Source organism: Linderina pennispora (assembly GCF_002104995.1).
Source record: "Linderina pennispora strain ATCC 12442 chromosome Unknown DL89scaffold_21, whole genome shotgun sequence".
NCBI lineage: Eukaryota > Fungi > Kickxellomycota > Kickxellomycetes > Kickxellales > Kickxellaceae > Linderina > Linderina pennispora.
In genome coordinates this window covers 101,045-116,462 of record NW_024468269.1, presented here as the reverse complement: position 1 = coordinate 116,462, position 15,418 = coordinate 101,045, and the positions used below count along the sequence as shown (strand labels likewise).

General features: G+C 52.4%; 1 non-coding gene across 1 annotated transcript; it reads right to left on the bottom strand.

The window, feature by feature from the left end:
- Positions 1-11,147: 11,147 nt before the first annotated feature.
- DL89DRAFT_t139 lies at positions 11,148-11,219 on the bottom strand. Its single transcript has one exon. It is a non-coding gene; the product is annotated as a tRNA-Glu (tRNA).
- Between the last annotated feature and the right edge of the window lie 4,199 nt (positions 11,220-15,418).

Below are 15,418 nucleotides of genomic sequence, written 5' to 3'. Positions count from 1 at the left end.
AAACAACGAGTCTGCCGCACGCGATGTCAGCGGCATTCGAGGAGCCAACGCACAGCGCCGGAATCCGGCCGCCCAGGCAATGAACAACCCGATACTGCAGGTAAGAAGCGACACCTTGGATGAGGCCACGCAATCCCTTTGCAATCGCCATCACCTACCAACATGCATATCTCCCGTGCGACTTGTAGACGATGATGTCCAACCCGCAGTTTGCACAGAGCATGATGAACATGCACCCGCAGCTGCGCCAGGCGATGGAGGAGAACCCCGAGCTGCGGAACATGATAACCGACCCTGAGATGCTCCGGCAGACGATGAGCGCTGCGTCCAACCCGATGCTGATGCAGGAGCTGCAGCGCAGCAACGACCGAGCGCTGGCGAAACCTGGAGGCCATGCCCGGTGGCCTGGCCCAGATCCGCCGCGTCTACAACAACTTCCACGAGCCGCTGTCGCGCGCTGCCATGGACGGCCCGAACCAGTCGCTGGATGCGCTGAACGCACGGCGGGCGCGGGTGCTGGGCGTGACGATTCCTGACAAGAGCTCAATCAATACATCACCGCTGCCCAACCCGTGGGCACGCCGGCCCAGCAGGGCTGCTGCTGCCCCTACCAGGCCGTCGGCACCGCCGGCATATGCGCGCCAGGGCCTGCACGCGTCGCTGAAGCGACCAGGTGTCCCGCAATGCCGAGCGCTTGGCGCGGCTCAATCTCTCGAGCCCAGGCAGTTCGGCTCAGCAGCAGGCGTCGCGCAACGTCATGGCGCAGAACCCGCTGGGACTGTCGTCGTACCCGCCATCGGACACGCTTGGGCTTTTCCCACCAGGGCTCCGTCCTAGTACTGGCGGAATCCAGCAGCAGCAGCAGCAGCCAGCCGCCACGGATGAGCAGCATGTACATGACCAATCCCAGTGCTTCTGCATCTTCCTCTGCCACACCGGCACCCGTGCAGCAGGCATCCGCCAATGCAGCAGCCCCTGGACACACAATCTCCGAGGCCGAGCGCGCGTCGCTGCGCCAGCGCTTCCAGAGCGAGCTGGACCAGCTCGAGGAGATGGGGTTCCTGGACCAGGACAAGAACCTGAGGGCATTGTCGGTCACCAACGGCGACCTGAGTCTTGCCCTGAACCTTATTGCCGATAATGACGATTGACCATTTTCCCTTTTGCATTTTAACGCTCTCTTAGCCTTTCTCTATGCTCTCCAAACGAGATGAATATGCCTCCAGTCCCCTCCTCTACACTGTACATGGCCAGCAGTCACAGAGTCACCATTTTTATTCTCTAAACCCCCAAGCATCACCCCCCTACTGGCGCGGAGCAACGGCGGGCTCCCAGCTCTCGTACTTTGGCTTGACCGTGTTGTACGTGACATAGGCCTTCCTGGTGCCAGTGTAGTTTTCGTAGTGCGGGAACGCCATCCACTTGGGGCGGCACAGGTACTCTGCGTCCTCCTCGGCAGTGGCCTTGGGGATCTCGTCGGTGACCTTGTGGAGCCAGCCACGCCATCTGGGCGGAATCCTGCTGGCATCGACATCAACGGCTCTGCCGGCGGGGATGACCCAGCGCTCGCGGCCGTAGCGCTCAGTCGGGTTCATGAAGTAGCGGTTGCCGAGCTCATCAGTGCCGACGTGGGTACCCCACTTTGCGTCGTCGAGTTTGCGGTAGATCTCAAAGTTCTGGCGCGGCGAGTTTTTGAGCGAGAACTTAATGAAGCGTGCGAGAGACATTGTAGAATGTAGGCTGAATTGAAGAGACCCGGTTCAGAAGACAAGGTCTGAATTCGAAAAGCGAGGGGTTTGGCGCAGGCAGGCCTTCACTTATCTGGCTGATCCTGGCGCGATAATCGGCTAATCCGCGCGTTGAAGGCTCCAAATGCTCACACAAGTACCAAACAGCGATCGCCACGCCCGTTGGCCGCAGGAAGGGAGCCTTCACCCCATTTCCGCCACGGTAAACGGCATTTTGGCTCAGCCTGTAAAATTTTCTTCTGCTCCGTTTCTGCCACACAGATTTTTCTCTACCTTTTGCGCGACATCCCTCCCTATGGCTTCAGCACTGTCGTCGCGGCGTATAGTGGGCCTCCTTCTGCTGCTCTGCGTGGTGTTTATCTGGGTCGGCTCGTCGTTCCTGGTCAGCAACCTGTTTGGCGAGCAAGACTTTAACCACCCGTTTTTCATCACATACCTGAACACAGGCACATTCTCGTTCTACCTGGTCGGGGCGTACTTTTCGCGGCGGCACTCGCACGACCGCATCGGCCAGCGCAAGCGGTCAGCGAGCGAAGAGAGCCTCAGCTCGCAGACAAGCGAGGAGGGCTCGCCATTAGTCAGCGATGGGCAGCCGGCACAGCATTCCCACGCACCACCACTCTTGCAGGCCAAGCTGACAGTGCGCGAGACGGTGCAGCTGGGAGTCAGCTTCTGCATGCTGTGGTTTGCAGCAAACATCACTCAGAATGCGTCTCTGGCATACACGACAGTGGCCAATTCGTCTATCTTGTGCGCGACCTCGGGCCTGTTTACGCTGGCGATCGGCGCAGTTGCAGGCGTGGAGCGGTTCAACGCGATGCGGCTGGGAGCGGTGCTGGTGAGCATCATGGGAGTGTACAGCATCATGCACTACGGGGCTGACCCGGCGGGCGTGCAGGCCATGCCGCTGGCGTGGTTCGGCGACCTGCTGGCGCTGAGCAGCGCATTCCTGTACGGCTGCTACACGACGCTGCTGAAGCTGAAGATTGGCGACGAGTCAAGGCTCGACTCGTCGCTGTTCTTTGGGTCGGTCGGGCTGGCGAACATTGTGCTGCTGTGGCCCGGGTTCTTCCTGCTGCACTGGCTGGGCATTGAGACGTTTGCGCTGCCGGGGTCGGCGAGCCTCTGGCTGATGATCCTTGTCAACGCGCTCATCGGCACGTTCCTGTCGGACTACCTGTGGCTGATGGCGGTGCTGATGACCTCGCCGCTGGTGGTGACGCTGGGGCTGTCGTTGACCATCCCGCTGAGCATGGCCGGCGATATCCTGTGGAAGGGCGTTGCTGTTGGGCTGCCGTACTATGTTGGCGCGGTGATGATTTTGGCAGCGTTCATTGCGGCCAACCTGTAACCAGATGTGTCCCAGCAGAAATTTGCTCAATCACGCAAGTGCGCCAAGTGGGGGAACAATTTTGCCCCCTTTTTATCCCGCTCCCGCCCGATTTTCTCCCTTCTTCCCTTTGCTTCTCCAAAAGCTGTTTTTTTACTCGTAGTTTCTGTATTTTTGACCCCCCCCCCTTTTACGCTCTCTGCAGGCACTTTACCTTTTGATAATGGATCTGTTCTTTGGAAATAGCAGCAAGGCAGCCGCCCCACCAACCGTGAGCATCCGAATCGAGGAGCGGATAGTCAGCAAATCCGGGCGTACCGAGCGGCGACGGCCCCTGTCAACAACCAATGTGCCTGCATCAGTAGGCCGCAGCACCACCACCGCCAGCACCGCCCGGCGGTCCAGCCACCCACACACAGTGCGGCAGACGAGCACCGAGCGCGTGTCTCCTGTAAGGCATGCGCAGTCGCCGCTTAGCGGTGGCGAGATTAAGCGGCGACGCACATCGCATGCAACCGACCCAACGAGCAGGCGCAGCCCGCGCGACTCAGCGGCAACTGTCAGCCGTGGACGGGAGCGCATTGGGTCGCTGCCTGGGTCGCCTACGCCGAAGCGGCGCGGGTTCGACGAGTCGCCACCACAGAGGGCGGCGAAGCGGCGGCTGCAGGTGAAGAGCAGCAGCGGTAGTCCGCCTGCAGGCGGTATCGAGCGCAGCTGCAGCGTCCCAGCAAGCCTAGATAATCTCAAGGTTGCCGAGGCGCCAGCGCCAGCATCGCCGGTGGCCGGGAATGCAACGGAGGCGGTCAGCTCGGTGGATGCGGTCCGTCTGAGCGAAACAGTCTACGGAGAGTACTTTTCGTGGGCAGCGTCGCGAAAGACACACCCGGTGCAGGTCGCCCTGCACTTGCCGGCGCCGGGGGCCACCGAGGAGTTCTCGCTGCTGATGCCCAAGGGCTACGACCGCGACGCCGAGGCCAAAGACGAGTACCTGCCGGTTAATGACCTGATGCTGACAGTATCGATGATCGCCAGCTATCTGGTCGACTCGGAGTCGTTTGAGCAGCGGGTGTGCGGCGACAAGGAGAACGGCATTGCGCGGCGGCTGGAGCGGGCGCGGAATCGCAAGAACGGCGAGGACTTTGTTGAGGCCGTGGCAGACTTTAACGCGCTGCTGGATGCCGAGCAGACCAAGGGCAATGTCCGGATGCGGTTTGGTGCGGGCGAGATCCCGGCTGACCTGGCGATCCACGTGGTGGAGCAGACGTACAACCGCGTGGTAGCGCCGACGGTGGACCTGCTGCGACAGTACAAGGCATTCTCCAACAACGTGTATGGCGAGATCCTGCCGATGCTGATCAGCGAGTTCATTGAGCGGACAGGCATAACCCACGACTCGGTGTTTATCGACCTTGGCTGCGGAATCGGCAACGTCGTGCTGCAGGTGGCAGCGCAGACCGGCTGCCATGCATCAGGCATCGAGATCATGAAGGTCCCAGCGCGGTTCGCCAGGCGGCAGGCAGTTGAGTTCCGCAACCGCATGCGGCAGCTGCAGTTCAGTCACGGGCAAGTGGACATCTGGCGCGGGGATTTCTGCGAGGCGCCCGAGATCACACGACTGCTGCCGAAAGCCGACGTGCTCCTGGTGAACAACTACGCGTTTGACAGCGCACTGAACCAGAACCTGCTGCAGATGTTCCTTGATCTGAAGGAAGGCACCCGGATCATCTCGCTGAAGCCGTTTGTGACACCCGACTACAAGATCAATGCCCGGAACGTGCAGGCACCCGAGAGCATCCTGGCAGTCAAGCGGTACCAGTACTGGAGCCAGTGCGTCAGCTGGACCGACAACGGCGGCGAGTACTTTATCCAGACCGTCGACCGGTCCCGTGTCAAGGAGTTCCTGGCCAGCCGCGGCATGGCCTAGCACAAGCGTCTCTGATAAATGCACAAAGGACAATAAAGCATGAGCTGAAGTAGTCAGCACCCACAACGAACAGGCGCTTTGATGGCGATTACGAGGTAAATCGGAAACCGGGCGAGTGGCGCTGCACCACAACAACCCGTGCTTTTTCTTCTTCTTCCTCTTCTTAATCTTTGTCGGCATGTTGAACCGGGACCTGCACATCCGCTACTTCAAGCGCTGCCTCGAGATGCTGCCAGCAGCCATGCAGTCGCTGGACGCAACGCGCATGATGCTGGTTCAGTTGAGTCTGGTGGGACTGGCGGCCCTTGGCGCTATCGACGAGGCACTCACCAGCAACGACAGGCACGGCATCATCGAGTGGATCTATGCGCAGCAGGTGCCAGCAAACGCAGACAACAGCAACGCCAAGTACCGCGGCTTCCGCGGCAGCAGTATGTTTGGCCCACACGACCAGATCGAGTATATGCCGGCCAACTGCGGCAACCTGGCAGCCACGTACTCAGCACTGAGCGCCCTGGTCCTGCTGGGAGACTCGCTGGAGCGGGTCGACAAGAAGGCAATTATCGGCGTCATGCGCGAGCTGCAGCAGGAATCCGGCTGCTTCTCGCCCCACCCGCACACGACCGAGCGCGACCCGCGATTCATCTACTGCGCGTGCGCTGTGTCCGAGATTCTGGGCGACTGGTCTGGGGTCGACAAGCAGGCTGCGGTTGCGTATATCCAGAGCTGCGTGTGCTATGACGGCGGACTCACACAGGTGCCGTTCCAAGAGTCCCATGGCGGCCACGTCTACTGCTGCGTGGCCAGCCTGGCGCTGATGGGCCGCCTGGATGCTATCCCGACGGACCGGGTGCTGCGGTGGGCGCTGTATCGCCAAAACGATGGCTACAACGGCCGTGTCAACAAGGTCCCTGATGCGTGCTATGCCTTCTGGGTCGGCGCGGCCGTGGAGATGCTCGGCGGCCACGAGCTGATTGACAGCGACGGCACCTTCGGCTTCCTGATGACGTGCCAGAGCAAGTTTGGCGGCGTTGGCAAGACGCCCGGCGACTACCCTGACCCGCTGCACTCGGCGCTGGGCCTTGTCGGGTACTCGTTCTGCCGCCCTGAGCAGCTGCAGGTGATGTCACCAGCCCTGCTGCTGCCACTGCCGCTGATGGAAGCCCGCGGCATTGGCGCCAGCCTATAAATAGGATGCTGGCACTGCTGCTTGCCAAGACAACCCTGCTTCTTTTTTTCTGTTCTTTTAACATCCTATTTAAGCCAAGCTGTCGCCTCTGGGAATGAATGCCGCAACCAATTTGACCCGACCCCAGCTAGCAACTATCTCTCTTGTGTCCTTTTTCCTCATTTCCCTCATTCTATACATCCCCTACACGAACAACGGCACTATGCACCGCCCGCGCAAAATCGCCTACTATCCGGCATGGGCCATCTACGACCGCAAGTTCAACCCCGCCGACATCCCCGTCGAGCGCCTGACTCACATCAACTACGGCTTTGCCAACCTCGTGAACAATAAGATTGCGCTAGGCGACCCCTGGGCCGACGTCGAGAAGCCGTGGCCCGACACTCAGTACCAGCCTGGTGACGTCAAGGGCAGCTTTGGCGAGTTCAACAACCCTGCCAGCCCGGTGCGCCGCCGCAACCCACATCTGCGGTCCATCATCTCTGTGGGCGGATGGACGTGGTCGGCCGGCTTCTCAAAGATGACGTCGGCGTACGAGTCACGCATGGAGTTCATCCGGTCCGTGGGCGAGTTCCTGCAAAAGTACCAGTTCGACGGAGTCGATATCGACTGGGAGCACCCCGTTGAGGGCGGCATGGAGGGGAACCCGCATTCGCCAGCCGATGCGGCAAATTACGCCCACCTGCTGTACGATCTGCGCACGCACCTGGACTCGCTGCCGCCCCCGCGCTTCGGCCGCTACGAGATTAGCATCTCGACGTCAGCCGCACGCAGCGTCTACAGGCACCTGGATCTCGCCGCCATCGCGCACGTTGTTGACACAATCAACATCATGACATACGACTATGCTGGTGCCTGGTCACCCACCACTGCGCACCAGCAGAACCTGTTTGAGTCATCGCTGGCCTCCTCGGGCATCACCGGTGACACGGCCGTCTCTGACTACATCCGCGCTGGTGTGCCTCCTGAGAAGGCTGTCCTTGGCATCGGCTTCTACGGCCGTGGATTCGCCCACGTCAAGCACGAGCAGGGCCGTGGCCCAGTGCCAGGCCTTGGATGTCCCTTCTCGGGCGTCCCCAAGGGCACGTGGGAGGATGGCGTCTTTGACTACAAGGCGCTGAGAGCAGACCAGATGCTGGCCAATTCATCATATACACCGTACTGGGACGACCGCGCCCAGGCACCGGTGCTGTACAGCGAAAAAGAGCGCGTGCTGATTACCTTTGACGACCCCGTGTCAGTGAGCTGGAAGGCCGACTATGTGCTGCGCCAGCGCTTGGGCGGTGTCATGATCTGGGAGATCACCCAGGACTACAACAGCGAGCTGCTGGCCAAGATCTGTGAGTACCTGGGCTAGGCCAAAATCATGTAATTTTTTGCGTGCCAACGCGTGGATTAATTATTCACGCCACCCCCGCCAGCGAATTTTTGCAGAACCGCCTGGAAATATAAGCGTGCTCTGCCCCCTTGTCCGCCTGGGAACGGCACGAATCCCATTTCTCCTTCACTCCCCTCTCCTTTGAATACACTCTACTTTCAGCAAACACCATGACCCGTGGAAACCAGCGCGAACTTGCCCGTGCCAAGAACCTGAAGAAGCAGGCCAAGGCCGGTGGCAACAAGAAGGAAGACGGTATATCGTTCAAGTCGAAGCAGGAGCACGATGCGGAGATTATGCGCCAGAAGCAGGCCGTAAGTAAAGACGAACGAGACAAGTCGCATGAGGGGTTTATTTGAGCGCGGAATGGTTCTCTAGCTAAACATTGTCTGCTTTCTCTGTAGAAGGCTCAGGCGAAGAAGGAGGGCAAAGCATAGCTATTGCCAGGCGAAGTAGGCACCAACTATCCTGACCTCGCGAGCCCTGTTAGTCTGTGTTGGCTTGGCTCTTGCCGTGTCGATATGCCTACACCTCAAATTATTTACAAAAAGAATGTCAGCCTGAACAACCCTCTTCGTGCTGCTGTTCGACCCCTTCCGATATACTGCATATATAACCTCCCCTTTTTTTGGTCTGCCAAGTTTTTGCATTCTTGCAGTGAAAAATAAACCATTCACTTTATGCAATGCTTTCTTTCGCTGTTCCGAATTCTTACCTGGTAGTATCCTGCGTAGTATCCCGCATAGTACCACGACATGTTGAGCCGGTACAATGCGTCATCCTCTACAAGTAGAACATGCACCTTTGTCCATTAATCCGGCCCCAGTCACGCATAGCTTGAACCCAGCCACTGCTTTTCCTTGCAGAAGACGGCCTACACTCAAGACCAGCCAACCCCTCCTCCCGCAACGTACCTGACGCCGGTGGCTCTGGGTTTGACACTTGCCACCCGCCATATTCGCACCGAGATTCCCCATGGCCTTCGCTTGCGCTTTCTGTCCGTGCCCGCTTGGTTGTCCGACCCGCATCCACTTGCTCAATGTCCTCCACTGCCTCCCACTCCCCCACCTTGCTTTCTGTCTGGCGTCGCTCCTCGGCCGCCTGCTGATCGCCAAGAACGTTTGCATGCTGCTTGCGGTAATCTGCGATTGTGCTGTCCCATGCGTGAATCAGCTCGCTGTCATCCCATGTTCCTTGGCAGGAGACGATCTCAGAAATATCGACCTGGGCTGTTTCCTCTACGCTGCTGGGGGCTGGTTCGGACGTACCCGCCTGCCCTGCCTCCTCCGTCTCCGAAAACAAGTCATTGTAGCTCACTATCTGCCGTTTTGACATTTGCCGTTGAATGAAGTTAGGGGATACTTGGTCACGAGAGGTAGTGGTGTGATGTATGAAGTGCGGTTTTATGCTGCAATAAAGAACATTATCCAAAACACCGAAATGGCTTGAATGCCACATATCGACAACTATGGTTGCTGGGCTTTATGCATGAACTCGATCAGGCTTGGCCCTGGATATTTTTAGAACCCTGACCAATCCCACTCGGTAATGGCTGGATGCTATTCCAAAATACTTTTGGCCAAGAACTCTATCTCACTCTATCCTTCCAGCTCTTTGGCAGGGTAACCCGACAGATTTGGCTCGTGCGAGACCAGTTTGTTTGTGCCACACTGCCTAGAAAATAAAGAGCCAGAGCTGACCTCAGGAATGCTTCTACCAACAGTTACATTTGGTGAACAACCATGCCTAAGCACCTCTGCCGGTCTGGTGCTTTGATTCATCCGATCTGGGTGCACAGCATGCAAGCGATGTAAATCCACTGGCATCCCCAAGCATCGCTGTGGAATACCCAGACTATCGCTGTCCTCTTTCCCTCGTGACACTGCCTCCTCCCACTTGAATCTACAAACCCATAGATGACATCTTCAGTGGACCCTGCCATTTACTTTTCGTACACGCCGGTGAATCATCCTGCCAGAGGTGGCGGTCGCCGTGTTCATTATAAGCGCAGCCATTGTCGCATACAAAACCATCAGGACCCGCTCAGCCAAGTGGATGTACATTCTGATTAGAACTGCTATTGCTGAGGCTATCAGTTGGACACTAGTAGATGGACTATATGGTTAGTCCGAAATCAGCAAGTCACTGTGTTAGGAAAATCCAGCCTTGACAACCCCCAGCTATGTGAAGCTGAGCTCTTTTCTGAAGAACCCTTTTCCTTTTCTTTATCGGTTTAACTGCTTAGTTTTCACTTCTTATTTTTAAAACTTCAAGCATAATGCCTCAGTTTACTTTACAACGCTGATACGAAAAATAATGCACCAATGAGAGATACTATGGTGCCAAACATACTACTCCTGACCGTGCTTCTATAAAATGTGGAGTGGAAACTGAAGGCATGGGGGATATATGAAAAGAGATCGTATAATCATTGCGCACCTATCTCCGGCATTGCCCATAGACAAACCAGCAAGACTGCTGTTTGCACCTTTCAGTAAGCCCACCGTTACATGGGCACTACTCATCCGGTATTCTTTAGTCCCAGGATTAAAATATGTTTACACACAGATCCGAGTCATCGACCACTATGCTATGCGCTCGTTGTCTATTTCCAAACTAAGGGAACCAAACTCATGGTAGTAGGGAAACTAGTGAGTCGATGCTAACGCTAAAAGTACATATTAATATGGTACTAAAAGGCCAGGGACAGTATATTAAGAATATCCTCATCTAAATATAGATTATACTGTTTGCCTCACATCACAATCAGTATGAATACTTTGACACGTTGAGACTAGATTTGCGTGCAATATGGACCTACAATGGCTGGCTGAGGATTTTGTTCCAATATACTTTCATATTCTACCCCTTTATTGCCTGAGTTAGAAATCTAGGCCATCCAGTTAAGACTGGACTAGGCTGGGGGACTCTTACGGTTTCGCTGTGCATTTCAAACACAATATTCCTTTGAGATACAAAGCCTATTTAGTAAATGCAGATTCTAGATATTTCTTTCTTTTACTAAAGTGCATCTTATACTATATTTGTGAGTTACTATGATTACCATCTTAGTCAATATGTCAACAAGAACTTTCATATGCTATACAGTCAATACTCCTATCTCTCCCTATCCAGCAACAGGGGTTTCTATATTCCTCTCCAAGCAGCAGATTTATATGGAGTGTCATTGTTAGCTAAGCTTGTGATATAACTAGGAAATTATCATCTGTACACAACATAGATAAATAATTCTTGTCGGCCCCTAGTGGCAAAAATCCTACTAGCTGTGGTACAGCCCACTGCATCCTTGTTGAATATACCAGCAGTACTTGATTCAGAGCATTTGAAGTTTTATAGTGATCCCTAACTTTGATTAATTGAGCACATCATAGGCTACAACAAGTAATATGTAAACCTCACGCTCACCGATTTATTGATAATATCATCTATAAAACCTAGCACAGCCCTCCAGTGTAGTATACAGACCATCTCGCTAAACAAACAGTGGCATGGCTTCAACAAAATGAAAGACAGCTGTGAACTGCCGGTGGATTCGTAGACCATAGCAAAAGCAAAAGTTCCGCAACGGGGAATCGAACCCCGGCCACGACGGTGAGAGCGTCGGATCCTAGCCACTGGACCATTGCGGATTTGAGACGCTCTTCCAAGAGAATCATCGTCCAAGCTGTTATACTGTGGTGTTTAAAAGGAGTGAAGGAGAGGCTTGATCAGTAGGTCGATTGCCAGCACTGTCTGGGTCGGTTGCGAAAGACATAGCAGTCACTGGTCTTGCTTGAAAATGGTATCCGTGAATAAACGGTAATAATAATAATAATAATAATAATAATAATAATAATAATAATAATAATGACGGCCGTGGGAAATACAGATATCCTAGTAAAGTAGTAAACTACCAAGCTCTTTCTCTCGTTCGTGGAAATCTGCAAGGTAATCTACAACTTCGACGGTAACGGTCCTAACTTATAATGATGGAAAACTTAATAGAATAAAAGCTCAGAAAACTGTTCTTTGACTAGATCATATACTAAAAAGTAGACAATAAAACTTCATGTTGCTCGCTGCTCATGGCTGTATTTATACTCGTTCGGCGGGATGGACTTCGGCAAACGGAGTATGCTACTTGCTGCTATTGGCTGCCGAGTGACCACGGGATAGTGCTCCCATATCTGTATAGACCTAATATATACACATCGGAGGCCATCTATTAGTAGATGTCATGAGCCAGACAAATCATAATAGATCCATTTGTAGGTATCAGCTTAACCTATAATAGTCAGGGGCATCAGTGCTGATAGCAGAACAGTGGCATTTGATAAAGGAGAGAAGAGAAGTAATGGAAAAAAGGAATTCAAATAGAACCCCTGATATGTAACAATGCCATTGTCCAACTATGGACCAGTTATAGTATGATATATTTTGCTCAACTTAGACAAATATGAAAATAATAAAGTTTACTACTAAGATTAAGACCTGGGTCAAGATAGTATCATATAAGTATAAGGTTCTACCTACAATATAAACATAAGACTCTGTATACTACTTTATCAATAGAAAAATTCTGCTCCTTATATTCCCCTTATGGATCCAAATATAGGAATCACTATAGGAGGTCATACAGAGTTACTTGTCTACTCATCAATTGTTTAATCATATTATAACTTCTAGTATTTTTAGTAAAATAGCTAAAAACATTTTTATTTTAGAACTCATTTTTAAGCATATAAACATTCTGGATAAAATATTTAATATTATCTATACTAATAATAATTAGTAGTAAAAATCTTTTCAGAAAATAACTATTTGTATTTAACTAACTAAATTGCAAATTACTAAAATTTACAAGTTCAAGACTGACCCCTATAATACCACTAATCAACTATATTATTTTTGATCGAAAAATGGGAAAGCCAGCCAAGTTTGATATATTCTTTTGTCCACCTCACTCCTCATAACTTTATTCTAGTAAAGCTAGTATATCATGCAATGAAAGTACCTTTAGTACATTTTTGACAAACTGGATAAATAGTATAAACTACAAAGCAAGCATATAAAGATAGCATAAGCAACTACATCACATAGACTAGTGGAGCACAAATAAGATCTATAGGCTGTTTTATAAACTACATAGATAATAGTGATAATGGCATATATATTGTTGCATTAGAGTCACTAATTTCTAAAAAAAAAAAAAAAAAAAAAAAAGCCTTTACTCTATGCACTAAATAACCAATATTGCTTCTGTCTTTATCAGTTTATACATTTGTTAATACTAGTCTGGTGGGTATCCCTGATTGATGGCATGTATTGGTATGTTGTTGACATATTTCAATATCCTATTACTGCCACTAGCGCCTTCTCGTACTCCTTTACCTATATGTTCAATAATTGGTCATGCCTCTCGAGTGGTACTATAAATGCTCACTATTCACTAGTTCACGCTCATTTCTTCAGTTTTGCATGTGCCATTAGATATTTTGCCTTTGTAGCGACTCCTTGAGACCAGCTTCCTGCTTCTAGCTTACCTATGGGCTGCGATATTCGCTTTCATACGCATTATCACTATGTGCGGAGTACCAAACCAAACAAATTATAGATTTAGGACCAGTATTTCGCATCCTCCTTTGTTTTGTACACCACTCCTCCTCAAAACTCGTTATCATTGCGTTGACTACTATTATGTTGGTTCTAACGAAGGGGATGGTTATATTCGATGGTACTTGTTATCATACAACATCAAAGCTTTCTAGTATATGGCGTGCATACAGCAATTTCCATATACCGCCCGCACCCTTGCCAATTGCCAATTGCCAATCCCCACCAGTGCGTGTTTCAACAATACCTATCTCGTAGAAGATATTTGATTTGAAATATAGACAACAAGGTAAGATGTGGAAGGTGGACTTGGAGGACGAGTGTTGGAAATGGAGTACTAAATATTGAAGGAAATGGAAAATGGATGGCCTGCGACACAACTCAATGCATGCTGCTTTGGCCCATGTTGATTCCAAAGAACCGCACCCGGTGGAACGCCGGTAGCTTTGCAATGAGAATGATGAGCAAGGCGGTGAAATTGATGATGAACGTCGGTACGTTCGTAGTTTGTGTAGTGCGTGCTTATAAGGAACCTACAGGGGAGCACGGAGAAAGAACATCAGTGTTAGTTGTAGGGATTCTACGCAGAAACCTCTGGTCCCTCTTTCAACGCGTACATGCCACAGGTCTTGCACTACGCACATGCTAAAATGATTCTCGGGTAGCCCCAAATAGGGGCGATTCTGTTGCATGTCTTGGCACGCAATACACTAGGGAGTGTATGCATATCAGACGACTCGTCGGTCGACACTTACACAATAATAGGGACCACGGTCAGGAACTTTTTTTGTCGGGGTATATTGTTCGCCGTTGTCCATCTGCTCCCACAGCGTCAGGTTGTCGTACTCGCCCTGGTTGACCTCGAATGGCGTGCCGATAATGCCATGGAACATCAGATACTGGAATAGGCAGTATGACAGGTTCGTCAGTGTCCAGCTCAGCTCCGGCGTTGACCATGGAATAACGCCAAATACAAACCGGAAGACGATAATAATCACAATGTTGGTTGTCCACGAGCCTACACACAAGAGCTGCTGTTAGCACGGCTGGTGCTGTTGCGTCTGCCCAGGCACTATTGGCGTAGTCCTGTCCTTACCTTTGTGATTGACCCAGTGCGAATTGGGATTGACAGAGAATTCGTTCAGATTAGCCACAGAAGCTACGCGCTGTACAATAGTCGGCATTTGTTTAGTGGCTCTCGAGCACGCAACACGCTGTTAATAAAGAAGCAAAGGGAACGAGTGGAAAGGAGAGAGGGGTTTGCTGTCTGCGAAATGCACGTTGGCAGAGGGGGGGAAAGCTGCTAATTCTACAAGAGTAATAAAATAGTGAAGCGAAGGCAAAGGGGCTGCAGCAAGGGGCAGGGGGCGAAAGGCTTGAGAACACGGCTTACTGAGCCAGCCTGCGTTTTGTGGTGAACAAGGAAAGCTCCACCAACCAGAATATTAACACGCAATGCGCCCTCAGCTCCGCGGCCCAAGGCTGGCGCCGAAGGACAACTCTGCGCTGTTCCTGCAGCTTTTGTTTACAGGAGCGGGTTGCCACACTTGTGTGATGCAGCCCAAATCCGGCTGTTTCCCACCAGCCACGTCAGGACTGGATCGGGTTGGTGCGATCTCCAAGGTTTTTTCCTTTTCTCCTCTCTGCTCCGAAATTCGCGCTTTCCCAATTTCCACACTCTATTCTGCTTGCACCAGACGGCAGCCCTGCAGCCACTGTTCGGCCATCTAGTTCTAGCAGCTCTCGTGCCGCCAGAACCGACGGCGCTGAGCGAGGATGGCAGGCGGTCTTTGGCCGCAGCGCTATTGGAGCACGCTATACAGAGTCCGCTTCGATCCACAACCTCCCCAAGCTGGAGTCTAAGGGTAACTTGTGTTCGTGGTGAACGGTCGGGGGAAAGCAACAGAGGAAAAAATGCTCCTCAGTGGTTTCAGACCTTGTCCGAGAAGGCAGACGCTAAAACAGGTCATTTATCACACTCTGTACCATGCCCTCGCGACCCAGTCACTCAGCTCATCTGTGCGCTCCTAGGCGGCTCTTCCAAATGCGGACTCTATGGCTGCATGCAAGAATCCGTCTGGCCAGGCGGAAAGAGACTGTGCCTTGATATGGGGAGGGGCGGACGAAGAGTTCGTCCTTTCCGATGGGGCAGCTCTTTTGTGCCTCGCCAGAAGGAATTTTCTAACCCCTCGTGTGTCGTGCTCCCGCTGCAGGCGTCAATTGACGGCTGTATCTT